The 16020-nt window shown below is 36.5% G+C and overlaps 1 protein-coding gene across 1 annotated transcript in view; it reads left to right on the top strand.

Moving 5' to 3' along the window:
• The first annotated feature begins 6984 nt into the window (after positions 1-6984).
• Positions 6985-16020, top strand: part of EYA4 (EYA transcriptional coactivator and phosphatase 4) — a 293920-nt gene continuing 284884 nt past the window's right edge. The window contains exon 1 of the mRNA XM_059941173.1: positions 6985-7189. The gene's annotated coding sequence lies outside the window, so the exon portion shown is untranslated. The remainder of the gene's footprint in view (positions 7190-16020) is intronic.

Raw genomic sequence — 16020 nt, 5'->3', positions numbered from 1 at the left:
CTAAACCTTCAGATTGTCTTATTCTATTTCCAAAGATTCTGATTCAGGTCTGAGGTAGTGCTAAAAAATCAGCATTTTAATCAAATGTCCCAAATGACTCCCATAATAATTGTATAAACAACATTTGGCTGAATGGGTAGCATTCAACCAATTTCTTGTCCTTACATCAATACAAGAATAAAGAAGTAAGGCTTCATGGCCAATGCTAAATGCTAACGAGTGAATGAATATCCCTGATCCCGTGAGTAACTGCTAACTAGAATTCCTGGAGTATTAAAAAATATATTTAAAGGAGGGTCAGGGATGGATAGGTGAGGGGAGGCACAGGGAGAGAAAGTACCAGATAGGAAGGTTGAGTTCTGATAGTGAAGGGCCTTGAATACTATGCTAAGGTGTTTGGATTCTTCTGAAAGCATTAGGGAGTCTTGGAAGGTTTCTGAGCAGGGAATAACACTATATAATTTGTGTTGTAGAAAGCCGACTTTGTCCAAATGTGATGGATTGACCAGAAAGGGGAAACTGGACGTAGAGGAGAACCACACGTGATCAAAACCACAAATGGTTTCTTCAGGCCACAGGGACAGGTGAGGTCTCTGGGGCTTGAAGGCCACTGTACCATGAATCAACATAAAACTAGGATTGTGAGTGATTAGCTATGATTTCCATTTGGAGCCAAAAGTGATTCGTCTCCATGAGGCAAGTGACCACTCCTGGCTGCTCAGTCCAGAAAATAAGTTTCTCAGAGCTGAGACATTCTATGCCAAGGTCCAAAACACAGAAGCAGCCCCAGAAAATATTTTTCCCCTACTTATGAATCATAATGGAAATTGAAGTTTAAACCTAGTAACTTATAGGGAGCAGCAAATATTTTACACTAACAATATATCATTAGCATCATGTTTTAAGAAAAAATGCTAATATGTTGAAAGAATGGCTGAGACATACTGTTTATCACAAGTAGAGTTTAGGTTAGGTTAGAGTAGAGGCTCAGTCTCCCAGAGCTGGCAGTGTCAGGGTCAGGTGTGAGGAAAGCCCTGGAGTTCTATACTTAGAGCTGAGCAAATAGGTCATTGAGGGTGGCCTGGGAAACAGGCTTTTCCCTTATAACAAAAATGTTCTCTGCCTTGGCCACATATCCCCACTGACATTTCTCTTTTATCATCTTTCCAAGGAGTCCACTTGCTGGACAAAATGCTAGATGGTAAAACTGGAGACACCGGAGTTAGTTTTTTCCTTTGGAGAGGGACCAAGGAATGAGGGAAATGGATTCTGTGCCCAGAAAGAAGTCAAGTTGAAGAGCCAAAAGTTATCAGGAAGACAGAGAATATCAAATGGAAAATTAGCTAATTTTCCTAACTTCTTAAATGCTAAAGACAATCTTTTAAAATCTGTATAACTCAAACTGGTGTCAGCTGTTCCCTAATTCTCTTCTAGAAGTTTCCATCCAAAGCCCCCCCTCCCCCCCCACCCCATTGCAGTCTTTACCCCAGCCTTCCTCACATATGCAAATCCACCTCCATCAAAACATTAGCAAGAAAGTAGATCTCATGTTCAGGTGAAGCTAAGAGAGAATTTCAACATAAAACCAGCAACCACCGTTTGAAGTATCTCCTTTAGACATTTCTGCAATGTCTCTGTCTATTGAACTGCTGAGAAGGCGACCATTTTCCCCTTCCCTATGGCTGCAGGTCAGTCTCCTTCCCTTCTCCTCCCTTCCTCTCTCCACCCCTCTCCTCTCTTTTCCTTTCCCTTCCTCTCCCTTCTCTTTTAGCTGGCAGAGCAATTCTGCTCAAGCCCCTGCCTGCCAATCACTCCTGGTTCTTAGCAAGGCAAAAGGTCCCAAATTTAAAAGGAGAGAATAGTTTTTTCCTTCTTGTTATTATATCTGCATAACTGTTGTTTTACCTACTTTTCCTCTATTTTTGCTATCAGGAAAAAAAGTAAAAGATAGCTAAGTAAGGAGGGCAGGATTTTCAGTTACATCTGCTGCAAATTATTGGACCAAGGGAAGGAAGCCTCAACATTTCTTTCTCAAGTGGGCTTCAGTGAGTCTACTCTGTGCTGGCCACTGAGGTGAGTGCTGGCATCTCTGTACTCAAGAAACTGCCTGTACAGAGGGGAAGCCCAGCCCGGCTTCCGTATACCTCATATTCTGAACTTTGATATTTCAATTGAGTGTTTCACAGGGGGTCCTCAGGCAACTTTTCCCCAGGGTCCTAACAGCTGTTATGAGAATATATTACCTTTAAAAATTGTTGAAAAGATGACAAATTAGGAGAATTTTTCTCAGGCGTTGAACCACTCTTTTGGCTCCCCACCAGCCATGATTCTGACTATATCACAGTTGTGGAAGAAAGGGAGTATGTAGTTCATACCTCAACTGGTCCTAGAACTAATTTTTCAAGACACAAGGTAGAAAAGGATCTATCAAGTAGCCTTTACTTAAAGTCTGAGTAATAAACTCATTGCAACTATGGAATCCAAAATGGGAATTGGAAGTAATGAAGTGGCAGGGCCAGATACAGAATTTGTCAGGCCCAGTGCAAAGTGAAAATGGGATGGGTACTTGTTCAAAAAGCAAGAAAATGTGCTAAATATGTGTGTCTTAAAACAGAAAGCTTTTTTTGTTTCTTCAACTTGCTATGGTGTTTTTAAAATTTGCTTTAAGTAATGTTTTAAGTAAAGAAAAATTAATAATTTTAATTATTAATATGATGTTTGCCATTCATCTTTATATGGTACAGTGCCATTTTTAGATGCAAATATAAGAGCATTTGACTCGTACATGTAATCACTAAAATTACACAATTCATATTTCATAGCTCATACATGCATTTTTGGTAAGAATATATGTGAAAGCACTACACAAAACACAACTGTTTTTATTTTATTTGTCCAAACATGCACACAGTCTTTCTTTTAATTTTTATTTTTTTATTGACATATAGTTGATTTACAGTGTTTCAGGTGTACAGCAAAGTGACTCAGTTATACATATATATATATTCTTTTTCATATCCTTTTCCATTATAGGTTATTACAAGATATTGAATACGGTTCCCTGTGCTATACAGTACATCCTTGTTGTTTATCTATTTGACATATAGTAGTCTGTGTCTGTTAATCTGAAATTCCAGATGTATCCCTCCCCCCGCTTTCCACTTTGGTAACCATAAGTTTGTTTTCTATGTCTGTGAGTCTATTTCTGTTTTGTAAATAAGTTCATTTGTATCAATATTTTTTTAGATTCCACAGTAAGTGATATCATATGATATTTGTCTTTCTCTGTTTGACTTATTTCACTTAGTGTAATCTCTAGGTTCATTCAGGTTGCTACGAATGGGATTATTTCATTCTTTTTTATGGCTGAGTAATATTCCATTGTATATATACACCACATCTTCTTTATCCAGTCATCTGTCAATGGACATTTAGGCTTACCAACGGTCTTGACCTTTGGCTTAAGGAAAAACTAAAGGGAAAAAGATCTATGGGTTGCCCCATTTTTCCCTTTGCTTCTATGTCATCATTTCTAGCAAAAGTGGTTGGCTAATTCAGGGAAGTATCATTAGTAAGAAAAGATATGAGAGGGTTCTCTGGTCATTGAGTTTCTTAGAACATCATTGCTTTCTTTCTGTGTTCGAAGCATGTTCTTGTTCTAAGGGAAAGCATGGCTTCTTGGGGCTGTCAGCACCGCTGCCCACTAAGGTCTAGACATAACACGTTTAGCTTGTACTCACTTGAGTCTCAATGAACTCCCACACATTGTGAGTCCACACAAATTCTGTGCTCTCAGGGTGGCAAGGAACAGTGGACACACATACTGAACATCTCTCTGCTCTCGAGTGCTCAATTGTCTCATTAGATTTCACTTGTAAAACACAAGTTCAAAAATAAAATTATGAAGAATTTCAAGATGGTGACAGCAGAATATTAAACCAAGTATGAATCTCTTCTGAGTGTGGGACCCTGTGCAGCTGCACAGATTACATGCCCAGGAAGCCAGCCCTGTAAGGTACCATTCTGCCTTATCCCTCTCACTCATGGGTATTGGGCACCTGCAAGGCTATCTCCTTGGAATTGGAAGAGAAATCTTGCCTTCTCCCTTCTTCCCCATTTCCATGGTTCTTCCTTTCTTTTTTCTCTTTTGTCCTTCTCCTCCAAATCTGGCTCTTCTCATACTTGTTGGCAATTTTTCAGCTCCATCTTTCCCTGCAAAAATGGGTTGAAGTGGTTTGGGAGAAAGATCCCCACTCTAGTAGACTTTCTTCAGGAGGTGTTTTAGAAAAAGCAAGTATAGTATGTTGAGGAAAAGGGTATTTTATGATTTTTTGGAGTGTATACTGTATTTGGAATCACTGTTACTGATATAGGTAATGAAGAACCAAGAAGATTTAAAATAGAAAAGGAAATTGAAAGTAGGAAATGTTTCATTTTAGCAAAGTCTTTCTGGTATATAGCATGGACTTAAATTGGAGGAATATGTAATAAATCATAGAGACTAGTTAAAAGGAAGACTAGTCTACAACGCTTGTAAAATGACAGTTGCCCAAGACTCTAGTATTGAACGACACTGTGATCACTTGATTTCACTTATATGGTAGGAATAGAGGAGTCAAGAATTATTTAGTTGACAGCTTTAGGACTGGGGAAAAATCTCTTTCACCTAGAAGTGGCTGATGGAAGAAAGGAAACAGAAAGCATGTGAGCAACTCTTCTTGGAACTTGAGAGAAGAGGCTGTCTGAACCGGTAGACCTGTTTTTCACAATGTCAATTGGAAGCTGTGGCCCCTTGTGAGGTTACATAAGCTTGGGGGTGGCACTGGAGCCTATTGTATTGAAAAACACTGTGAATCTCCTGGGATATAAGTTTTCAAGTTAAAGACCCTCTCTGCCCACTTTCAGATTGAGTTGTTTCTTCTACAGTATTTTTACACTTCTTCATAGTGGCTCAACCTAAGGATGTGAGAAAGTAGGAAGAGAAAGTCATTACCATTCCTTACAAACTATGAACATACTTGGTTCTTGAGAGTCTGCTTTCCCGCCCAGACAACCAAATTAATGGAATTCTTTGTTCTATCCCATGAAAACAGAAAGAATCTTAGCAGAAGCTGTTCCATGTAAGTTCTGACTTTACCTGGGTATTTTGGTCTTGGGTTTGGGTTTTCTGATTTGATCTGGGTCTATCTTCATATCATGATACAGGAAATTCAGGGGGATTTCTTGGGACAGTTACCTGTATTTGGCTTATGAAGTTGCTTCTTATTTGAATTAGAGCCACATGTGGAAGACTGAAGGCACTGTTGGACTCTTGTTATCACACGTTTGGATTTTAAGAAAGTTTAGATAGCTTATTTTATATAATAATGTCAGGAAAAATGGAAACAAAACTGTGAATGCTTAGTGTTTTCTTTCAGAATTCTTAATGTTTTCTTTTAGAGTGACAACTCTTTCTTATTGTTAGCATGGTGCAAAAACTGCTGGAGAAATATCATATGCTTGCTACTTCATTTGGAAATCCCCATGTGCAGATTCCAAGTTAACATTTTTACATGAATAAATACAAGTAAATCAAGCTCTAAAAGTTAATGTATTTTTTAATTAAACTTTTAAATGTATAAATGAGTCCAAGCCTCTTTTCATAACTTGATGACCTAAAGCACTTTTAAAAGTTATATTAGGGGGGCTTTCCTGGTGGCGCAGTGGTTGAGAATCTGCCTGCTAATGCAGGGGACACGGGTTCGAGCCCTGGTCTGGGAGGATCCCACATGCCGCAGAGCAACTAGGCCCGTGAGCCACAATTACTGAGCCTGCGCGTCTGGAGCCTGTGCTCCGCAACAAGAGAGGCCGCGACAGTGAGAGGCCCGCGCACCGCGATGAAGAGTGGCCCCTGCTTGCCGCAACTAGAGGAAGCCCCCGCACAGAAACGAAGACCCAACACAGCCATAAATAAATAAATAAATAAATAAAAGAACGTAAATTTCTTTAAAAAAAAAAAAAAAAAGTTATATTAGGGAGTTAATGCAGCTAGAAGGACACTTAATGTGCTTTCCTCGAGAGGCTGATATTCTCAAATCTAGAAGTAAAACTAGAATTTCAGCAAAAAGAAATTTTATTATATTATTATTGACATTTTTAATGGAATAAAAAATGAAATGCATTCATTCTTACGAAAGTTTTCCCAAACCATGTCCCAAAGATACTCCAACTACAGACTGATATTAGAGATTAGATAGTACTTACCTTTTTCCACAGTCAATTCTATTCAAATATTCCAAAATCCTTTCGAAATTGCTTTACAATGTAAGTTAAAGATATTCTTTTGACTATGGTATACTTAAATCAACATTTTTAAAAGTCCTATTATAGTTAGTTGGCAAGCAACACAACAATCAAATAAAGGTAGATAGAGGACCTCACTTCTTATTCCACCCAGGCAACAGTAGCTTGCAACACCAGACTCTGATTATCCTTATACTTAGTTTGCCAGACCCTCGTGAAAGTGTCTTATTGTTTTACACCATCAGCACAGCCCCTAGCAAAGTTCTTTACAAACTTTTAAAGACTGCTAAGCTGACAGGCATTTACTCACCCCATCTCTGTAAGAATGCTAGGGTATGACTGACAAGAAAAACTACCTGTCTGTGTCTCTCTTTCTCTTTCTCACTTGCTCTGATTTTCTCATTTTCTCTGTTTCTTTAACAAAGCAGATGCCCTCTAAACTTGATCCCATATGGTCCTGTTTGAGGAAAGAAGGGGAAAAAATTAAAATCAAGTCCCACTAATTAGAGGAAAATTGTATGTAAATAATTGAAAGGCCTTTTCATTCTTATGGTTGACATTTCTACCAAGGCCTTAATTGACTGTTGGGTCTAAAGGGTTATGTGCTTTTTTTAAGTGACATGTGCTCCTGGCCAAGTACTGGCTGGGACACACTGTGAGTAGTTTTAGATCACCAGCAGCTCTTGCTATTTTAGTCTGTGTCACTGCTTGAAGTTGTAATTAATTTGAATGATCCTAAAAATGATAATTATGACAGTTCTGATATTTGATAAGAATAACTTACATTCAGTCTTACTAAGAAAGTCATGGAGCATTTAGCAGAAGGGCAAAAATATTTATACAGTGCCAACGAATATCTCACAGAGAAGCAGACAGCAGAAGCCTCCACAGGGCTTAACTTGTCCTTGTAAGTAATTTGTGAAATATTACGTGCTTGCTAATTAACTGTGTTCTGCACCTTAATTATATCTTCGATCAGTAATAATGTATGTTGCGTTTGTTTTTGTTTTTAATCCTAAACATTTTTAGCCAATGACAATTTTAGCTCATTCTTGTACAAATAATATTTATAAATGGCATATATCATTCGAATGATATTTGCACCCATAGAGCACAGTATTTCATTATTTTCCTCTACTAAATCAACATGATTTAAAAAAACAAAACAACCTAGTACTATTGTTATATTTCTCTTTCTCTTTTGCTCCTGATTTCTTTTCTTCTTTTAATTCAGTTTTTCTTGTAACAGCTAAATTTCTTGACAGGTGTTCTCATTCTTCAAACCATAAAAAGAAAAAAAATGTATAAAGAAAAGGGTTAAGAAATTAATAGTGAATGTCTAAGATGTTGAAGTGTGATCTTTTTCTGATTTATTGGGTCACTCAAATTACGAACATTGAAAAGTAGTATTTTATATGTGTAAACAATGATCTTCAGTGCACTGATACATTTTTATAAGGTATCTGAAAATTACTCAAGAGTTGTATTTTTAGTATGCGTCCCTATTTAGTCAATAACAGGTTTTACAATAAATTATGTTTTAGGAAAACACTTAGGTAGCTTCTTAGAGTTATAGGTGCATGATTAAAGGAAATGCAATGTAATTTAGAGCCAGAAGTTCTGTATTTAAATATTAACTGTAGTCTGTTCAGCAGTTTGATTTTTGATCAATTATTTTCTTTGAACTTCATGTTATCTATAAAATGAGGATAATTAATAATAATAATCTACTCTACAGAGTTGTAATGAGGACCAAATAAGCACAAGAATACTAAAGTGTACATTCATAGTTTGTATAAACAATTTGTCAATAATTAGTATTCTAGTCTATAAAAAATTGCTTCTTGCTTAATAGTGTTTAGGGGGAAATGACTAAATAAGTAAAGAGGGGAAAAAGTCTAAACTACTTCCTTTTTGTATCCTTACTGGTTTTTCATTGCTATTTTTTTCATATTTATTTTAGAAAAGTTGATAAGCAGGAATACTACTTTACTATGCCTTTCACAAGTAAGCAGCGGTTGTGAGGAAGTAATGAGTTCTGAATTTAAAGGACTGTGTCCTGTTTCCACCTGTTGCTACCTTGGTACAGTCAGAGGTCCTTGTGCTGCCTCCTCATTCTGGTGGTCCATCTGTAAAATGGGAGCAGTGAGTGTGGAAAATCTAATCACCCACCTATACTGCTCCTGGCGCTCCTGAACCACAGATGGGCAGCTCATCTAAGCGGCCAGGAGGATGCAGGTGTGCCGGGGAACGCCCCGCTCACCTCCCCGATCAGAGTCCCAAAGGAGCTGCGGGCCCCAGTGGCGGGTCAAGTGCCACGTCTCACGCTGGGCGCTGGACACGCTGAGAGCTGACCCCCGCGCGCCCGGTGGTTCAGGTTCACTTTCTCAGGGCTGCGGGATTGGGAGAAGAGGAGAGCTACTCCCTGGCAGCCCTCCTCTCAGGCATGGGATAGCCTCTCTCCTAGAAACATTTCAAGGCGTAAGGGTACCAGTACCTGTTCTTTACACGGCGCAGGATGTCGTGAGGCTGACATGGTCCTTGGTATCGTGTGTGTGCATGTGCTGCTCCTCCTTGGAGAGAAGTAGTTATAATATAAGCTTTTTTTTTTTTTTTTTTAATTGTTATTGTTGCTTTCTTCTTCCTCTGGGAGAAATTGTTTACTTGCCTCTTGCTCCATGAATTTTTTTTTTTCCTGGTAATATGAGCAGATTTGTGCTTCTAGGAAGAAAGAGAGAGGGAGAGAAAGAGAGAGAAAGGAAGGGAGGGGGAGGAAGAGAGGAAGGAAGGAAGAAAGGAAGAAAAGGAAAGATAGAAAAGGAAAGGAAAGAAAAGAAAAAAAAAAGAGTTGCACCAGTATAATATGTACATCATAGGCTCTAAATGAGAAGAAAATTTTGCATTAGTTCTATGGACTTGTATTAAGCATACTTTAGAATCTGATGTTTCTTTCTCCAAAGTGAATTTCTCTGTAGTATTAACTTCAAGTGTTAAAAAAAACTGCACACACTCGAAAGTAATATTTTTATTTAGATGAAGGCATCATCTTTTGTTTCTCCTTTAGAAAGCTAATAAAACCCTCTTAATTAAAATTTGATATATTTTAGTGGTAAAAATATTCTAAGTTGTACCTTTGAATTAATACTTCTTCAAAATACTCTTCATAATATAAGCAGCCCATAGGTTATATGGAAAAAAAGAGAAGCTAAAATGCTATGGATTTAGGATTTTTAGCTGACATTTTACTTCTTACTCCCCCAACCCTGTTACTTTGTTTTACAAATACTTAATTTAGATTTGTAATATGAGTTAGTGTGGGTTGCCTAGATTTTAACTAGATATTAGTTATGTTGTATTTTTTATGGTATGTCCCATAAATGAATGTCTTGAATATTCTTAAGTAAACATGTTTTTAAAACATCCTATTATTAAAAATATATCAGCTAAATTTTTCAACAATTTCCTTTTTTAAGAGTGCAGTCCATGCTTCTAAATTCAATTTTACTTTCTATCTACGTTCCATTTGTATTTCCTTCAAATCACATTGCCTTGCATGCTTTCTCTCAAGCTTACCTACAATAAAGCCTTCTGTTGTCTAAGGGTCATTCCTACATGAATCATGCTCTGTCAAAATTTTGAGGTTTATAAATGTTCAGCTAATTGAGCAGTCTGACCAGCTGAATACTTGTAAGTCCTTTATAATATCTTTCAACACTTCAAAACTTTGGCCCACTTAAAACTCCAGAATCCCAGAGCAAATGGGACAAGTCATTCACATGGATTCTTGCTGATAAAACTAAGAACATGCTTATGCATTTCTCAGAATTTGTAATAAAGTAAATGTAGTTCTACTCTTAAATGTTTATTTTTGAACTGTGTCTATGTTATGCCATAGCAAGGGATTGGAAAGTGAAAAGCTTATCCAATCAGCCAACTATTTTGACTTCTTCATATTAAACACTAACTTGACTTTTTTTTCCTCACTAATTGGATGTTTTGGCATCGTGAATGCTTATAGTTTCTAAGAAAGAAGTCAGTCTCTCTCTCTCCCTCCTCCAATTATTTTTTTCTCACAGTGATGTGATACTGAAAATGAATGCACAAATAAGTAATTATAACTTACATGCCAGCTCCAGCCCACCCCTGTTGTCTTGCTAAGATTTCTGTGCATTCCTGGGGGACATATATTTTCATGGTCTTTTCTGGCCTCAAGTTCCAGATTTCACAGGATTCTGAGTCTCACTCCATATCAGTTCCATCCTTTCTGCTCTGCATCAATTCAAACATGGAACTCAGCCCTTTTCCTTCATTCCTTCAAAAAAAAAAATGCAAGTCTGCTCACAAAAAGTTATCTTTCAGTGTAGCTGACTTTACTGAAAGCTTGGCGAGACTAAGGCAGTTAACACACACAATTTTTCATATTGGTGATTTCTCTACTTAAAAGTATGTTGACCCAAATCATATATCACATGGACTGAACACCCTCTTCTCCTTTGTAGGATAATTCCTCTTCTCTCTAACCAACCTCCAACTCAGCTCTGAGTTTCCAGGACACATGTAAAGACTCACTATGTCTTCTTCTAAACATCTACTCTAGGTATTACCCTTTCTCTATCCTTCACCAATCTCTACAAGGGGAAGTGAGGAGTACAGAAAAGTTTTACTCCACCCTTAAGAAATATTCATGCCCCCAACACACACACACACACACACACACACACACACTCACAACACAAGTGCATGCCACTCACCCCACACTCACACCCTGTAGAAAACAGAAGTATCTAGAGTCAGTTTGGATTTTAAGCAAAAATTCCCCTTGAATACATTTATATCAATGTTTAAAAGCTCTTACTTGTTATAGATGTATAATATTTCAGTGGAAACTCTTAACTTGTTCTCCAAGCTGGCCCTTGCCTGTCCCATATCTAGACACACTGACCTTCTTTCTGTTGCTTGAAGGGCAAGCTCATTCCTTCTGTATGACTTTTGCATCTTCCTATCTCTGTGCCTCTCAGCAAACTGATTTGTTCTCATGATGCATGCTTTAGACCAGGTTTCTCCCTTTTGTAAGCGACCGTCCAATCTACAGCAACATCTTTGCAACCCACAGTAACATCACCCAATATTCTCTATAAAAATCACCGTTTTATTTCTTTAAAAGAAATTATCACACTCTGAGATTATCTTCATTTTTTTATTTAAACATTCTCAATTGTCTATCCTTGAGGAGAGGGTCCTCTTTTGTATTGTTTACTGCTGTACTTCATGACCAGGAAATGTGGGTGATACTCAGTAAGTACTTAATATATTTCTAAAAATAAATAATTGTGTCTATTGTTAAAAATGAAAAAATTGAATTTGCTTAATAACTTTAAAAAGTATAACTTATCTAATATATTTTATAGGACACATCACATTATCTGTCCCATGATAGTTAACATGAATTGAGTAATAATTATAATTATTACTGTAACCAGGACTTCCTGAGGTTAACCTGATGGTAAAGACCACCATTTACTATGCTCATATTTAGAATTCAATGTTCAGAAAAAATAGTATTAGCCTGGGAATTAAAACAGCCTCATTAAAGATTAGCATCATGGAATTCTAACCCAATCCTCTCATTTAACATTTGTGGCAACTGAGACACAGAAAAACTATCTTGCCCAATATTAATGGCATTAAGTCTGGCATTCAGGTTTCTTGAGTCTCAAATGACTAATTTTCCCTGTAAACCATGTCCCCAGTCCTAATCTAAGAGTAATCAGTTACTTCATGTTTTCATTTATAGAATAAGCAGGTGAAATTAGATGATCTCTCACCATTTGCAGTTCAATTACTCTCTTTCTTTTTTCCCCTCTGTTCATCAGTTATTCTGCAACTCGACTGGAAGCAATCTCCTTACATTCTCATTCTTATTGTCAAGATCCTACTCAGTGATACCTTGAGTCCCCAACAACTCTAAATGTCTATTACTCAGGGGTATTGGTGCATCTGACTGGATGCTGCTGATACACAGCACAGCAGACTTGCAACTACTGAATCTACACAAGTAGAAAAATAAGGATGCTTGACCACTTGCAAGCACTTCATTGAGGACTTCCTGAGTATCGGAGAATAAGGCACAGCCAATCAAACGTAATGATATAAGTTCAATTACGATAAAATCAAAGGTAAAGTTGCAATTAATATAGAACATGGTTAAAATTAAAGCACCTTAGGATGAAATTGTTAGGGCTTTTTTGTAACCAATGTATTTGATTCTGAATTAAATTGCCTTGTTCATCTTGTGGGGGAAGTATCTTGTATGTTTCCTCTCTTCTCAATGATATTAGTTTTTTATTTCAAATGAAGCAGATTACCTATAAACATATATATATATACATATATATATATGAATAATACAGACTAGAAAGGTTTCTCATTCACTGGTGTAAAAGTCCTTGGATAAATCAAATTTAGCCTACCTTAATTAGATTGTTACCCAATCTATATATTTTAATACCTCACAAATGGTTAGCTCAAAGTTTTCTGCAGTTTAAACTTTTTTTGAGAAGGAAACGGGATTGAAGTTAATTTTCTAAGTTCTTATGTGAATTCGGAAACTTTAATTTTCCTATGTTTTAGAATTTTCAGATACACTAAGGAATTTAACATTTTTTTAATGTACTATCTTTGTGCCTAACGAGGAGTTTCCCAACGCTGGTTGTACAAGTGTGAGGAAAGAGAGATAATGACGTGTCCTATACACAGGCATATAATCCCCTACCTGTTCCCTCCGTTTCTCTGCAGTGTCTAGAGCATTTGGTTAAATCAGCCTTGGTCTAACCATTGGAAAACAGTAAGGAAGTGAATACAGGAAGTAGTAGAATGGGATAAAATATTGGGGCCAAAACCTGAAGTGTATTTCAGAGGAAAATAGAACAATCCGAGATTTACTGTGTTCGTATTACACAATACTCCGTGTTAATCTGGGATCTATGGACTCTCCTGGAACATTCAAGGGAATCCATACATCTCCCAAATTTTAATGTAAAATTGTGAGTGTGCGTTTCTTGGGAGGCGAGAGACAACCCAAACTTTTCGTCATATTTGCAGGGGGGTCTGTGACCCTCAAAAAAGGCTAAGAAGGACAATATCACCAGGTTACCAGACAACAAGCACCATAAAAATGGAAAAGAGTTAATTAATATAAATTAACATCTCTCCTTTCCCATCTCCAATTAATTATATTTGACATTTTTCATTTTCAGACTTGGAAATCATATCTGACCCTAGGGCTGTACAGCTGAAGTAGATGAGGATAATTCTGTGAAGATTTAAGGAAGAGAGCTTAGGATGAGTAAAAAGTAAGAAAGTAAATTTATTAGAAAAGAGAATGAAAATAAGGTTTGCCTAAATGGTAAAATAATAATTTATTTTACATGTAGAAAACTTTAATATAAAGATTTAAAACAACTGTTTTTCATCCCCTATTAGTTTGTTTTTATTGGTAACAACAACCAGTATTTATAGAGAACTTACCATGTGCCTCAATGGTGCATAAGCATATGTTTTTATATCGAGTTCTCATAATGAACCAATGGAAGAAGGAAATATTTCCCTTAATTTTTCAGAGAAAGAAATTGTAATTATCCTGGCAGCTCAGGAAGGACTTCCAACAAGAGACAACATGATGCCAAATTTCCAAGTATCAGTGTGTGTATTTTGGGAGGGATGTGGAGTTCAGGATGGAAAACAGTGAATAAAGGGGCTGGGGAAGGAGCAGAGTAGGAAGGGTGACAGCAAAGTTAGATGCCATTTAGGTATGTAGAATCTACTCTTGAGAGCAACTTGAACAGAAGAGACTGATGAGGAAGGCTTTAAAATTTTGTCTTCGGAGATCTGCAGTAGAAGAGAGTTCCACTGAATCAGGATGAGGCTCTACACCAAAGCTGGCAGTGAACACGTTTTGGAATTTTTTCAAATTTCTTCCAGCTTTAATTCTTCAAAAACTAAAACTTAAGTCTCCTTAAGCAAAATGAATGTTCAGAATTTATAAATAGGTCAAGAATAGTCAACTATCTTAAGAAATTTCTTTTCATTGTTTTGTAAGAAATCTTATCAACTCTTCCAGGGCAAGGAGACATGGAAAGGAAATGTGTTGACCCTGAAGACTCTAGGGGGAGGATATGGTGATACTGCATCTCTCAAAACAGCAACACCCATCTTTAAAATATGAAATAAGCCCATGGGTAGATTTGAGAACTTATTAAAAATATATTGTAAAGAACCCAGAAATTTCAGTTGCAAGTATATATCCAAAAGAATTGAAAGCAGGAGCTTTAATAGATCTTTGCACATCCATGTTCATAGCAGCATTATTTACAATAGCCAAAAGGTAGAGGCAACTCAAGTGTCCATTGATGGATAAATGAATAATCAAATGTGTATTTGCATACAATGGGACATTATTCCTCCTTAAAAAGGAAGAAAATTCTGACACAAGCTACAACATGGATGAACCCTGAAGATATCATGCTCAGTGAAATAAACCAGCTACAGAAGGACAAATTTTGTGTGATTCCACTTATATGAGGTATCTAGATTAGGCAAATTTATTGAGACAGAAAGTAGAATGTACTTTCTGGTACCGGCAGGAGTGGGTAATGAGCAGTCATTTTTTAATGGGTCCAGAGTTTCAGTTTAGGAAGATAAAAATGGTTTTGGAGATGGACGGTGGTGATGGTTGCACAATAGTGTAAATGTACTTAATGTCACTGAACTGTATACACTTAAAATGGTAAATTTTATATTATGTATACTTTATCTATCAAAGAGAACAGAGCGTAAGTTAATTTATTTGATAATTTTAAGGCTGATTTCTATTCCTAGTCTTTAAATACATGAGTGCAATTAAAATGCATTCTGGATAAGGCTGGGTTAAAAAGTATATGTTTGTAAAACATAGTAGGTACTAGATTTACATATGTGAAATCAATATAAATGTTTTGCCTTAAATTCTTGTATGTTATATAGCTTGATTTAAATATACCTAAAATATTATATATCTTTTGGTTATTTATTGAGTACAGTCAACTTAGAATTTCATTATCCAAATTGAAAATGTTGTTTGACATGGTTGATGACTAGTGGCTTATGTGGTAGGAAAATATTTTACTGGGAACTCTTGACTAGTGGGAAGGCCAATAAGATGTATTATCAACACTTTAAAATGGTGGTATATTCACAGAGCGCACAGTCTAATAGATGGCTAACAATTTGACAAATATAATTTTTTAAAATTAAGTACACTGGAATGTCTCTATAATGTTTTCCAGGGATCTGGGGTTTTTTCAGTGTTACATGATCCTCTTTGGGTCCTTAGCCAGCTCTTTAAAAAATGAACGCTAGCTGCAGGAAAATGTTAAATGGAGGCATACTGTGATGAATTTCACTGTCTAGTATTTATTTTAAAGGGTTTAACTTAATATACAACACAGCGAAACTTTGCTTTCTCATACATAATGCATTAAAAATTTTAGTCCCTTAGAAAACATTGCCAGTGAAATTACGGTGAATAACAAATCCATATATACTTAGAGCTAGGATTTTTTTGGGTAGAGTTTATTTTTTCATAGCTGTCTTGAATGGATATTTTAAACTTAAATGGGTTCCATTTCTCCTAAAATAAAGCATCTTTAGAGGAGAAATTTTAAGGGAACAGATGAAATTTCATTACCATGCATGTGGTCA

Source organism: Balaenoptera ricei, chromosome 12, assembly GCF_028023285.1.
Source record: "Balaenoptera ricei isolate mBalRic1 chromosome 12, mBalRic1.hap2, whole genome shotgun sequence".
NCBI classification, from domain to species: domain Eukaryota; kingdom Metazoa; phylum Chordata; class Mammalia; order Artiodactyla; family Balaenopteridae; genus Balaenoptera; species Balaenoptera ricei.
This window is presented reverse-complemented; position numbering and strand designations above follow the sequence as displayed.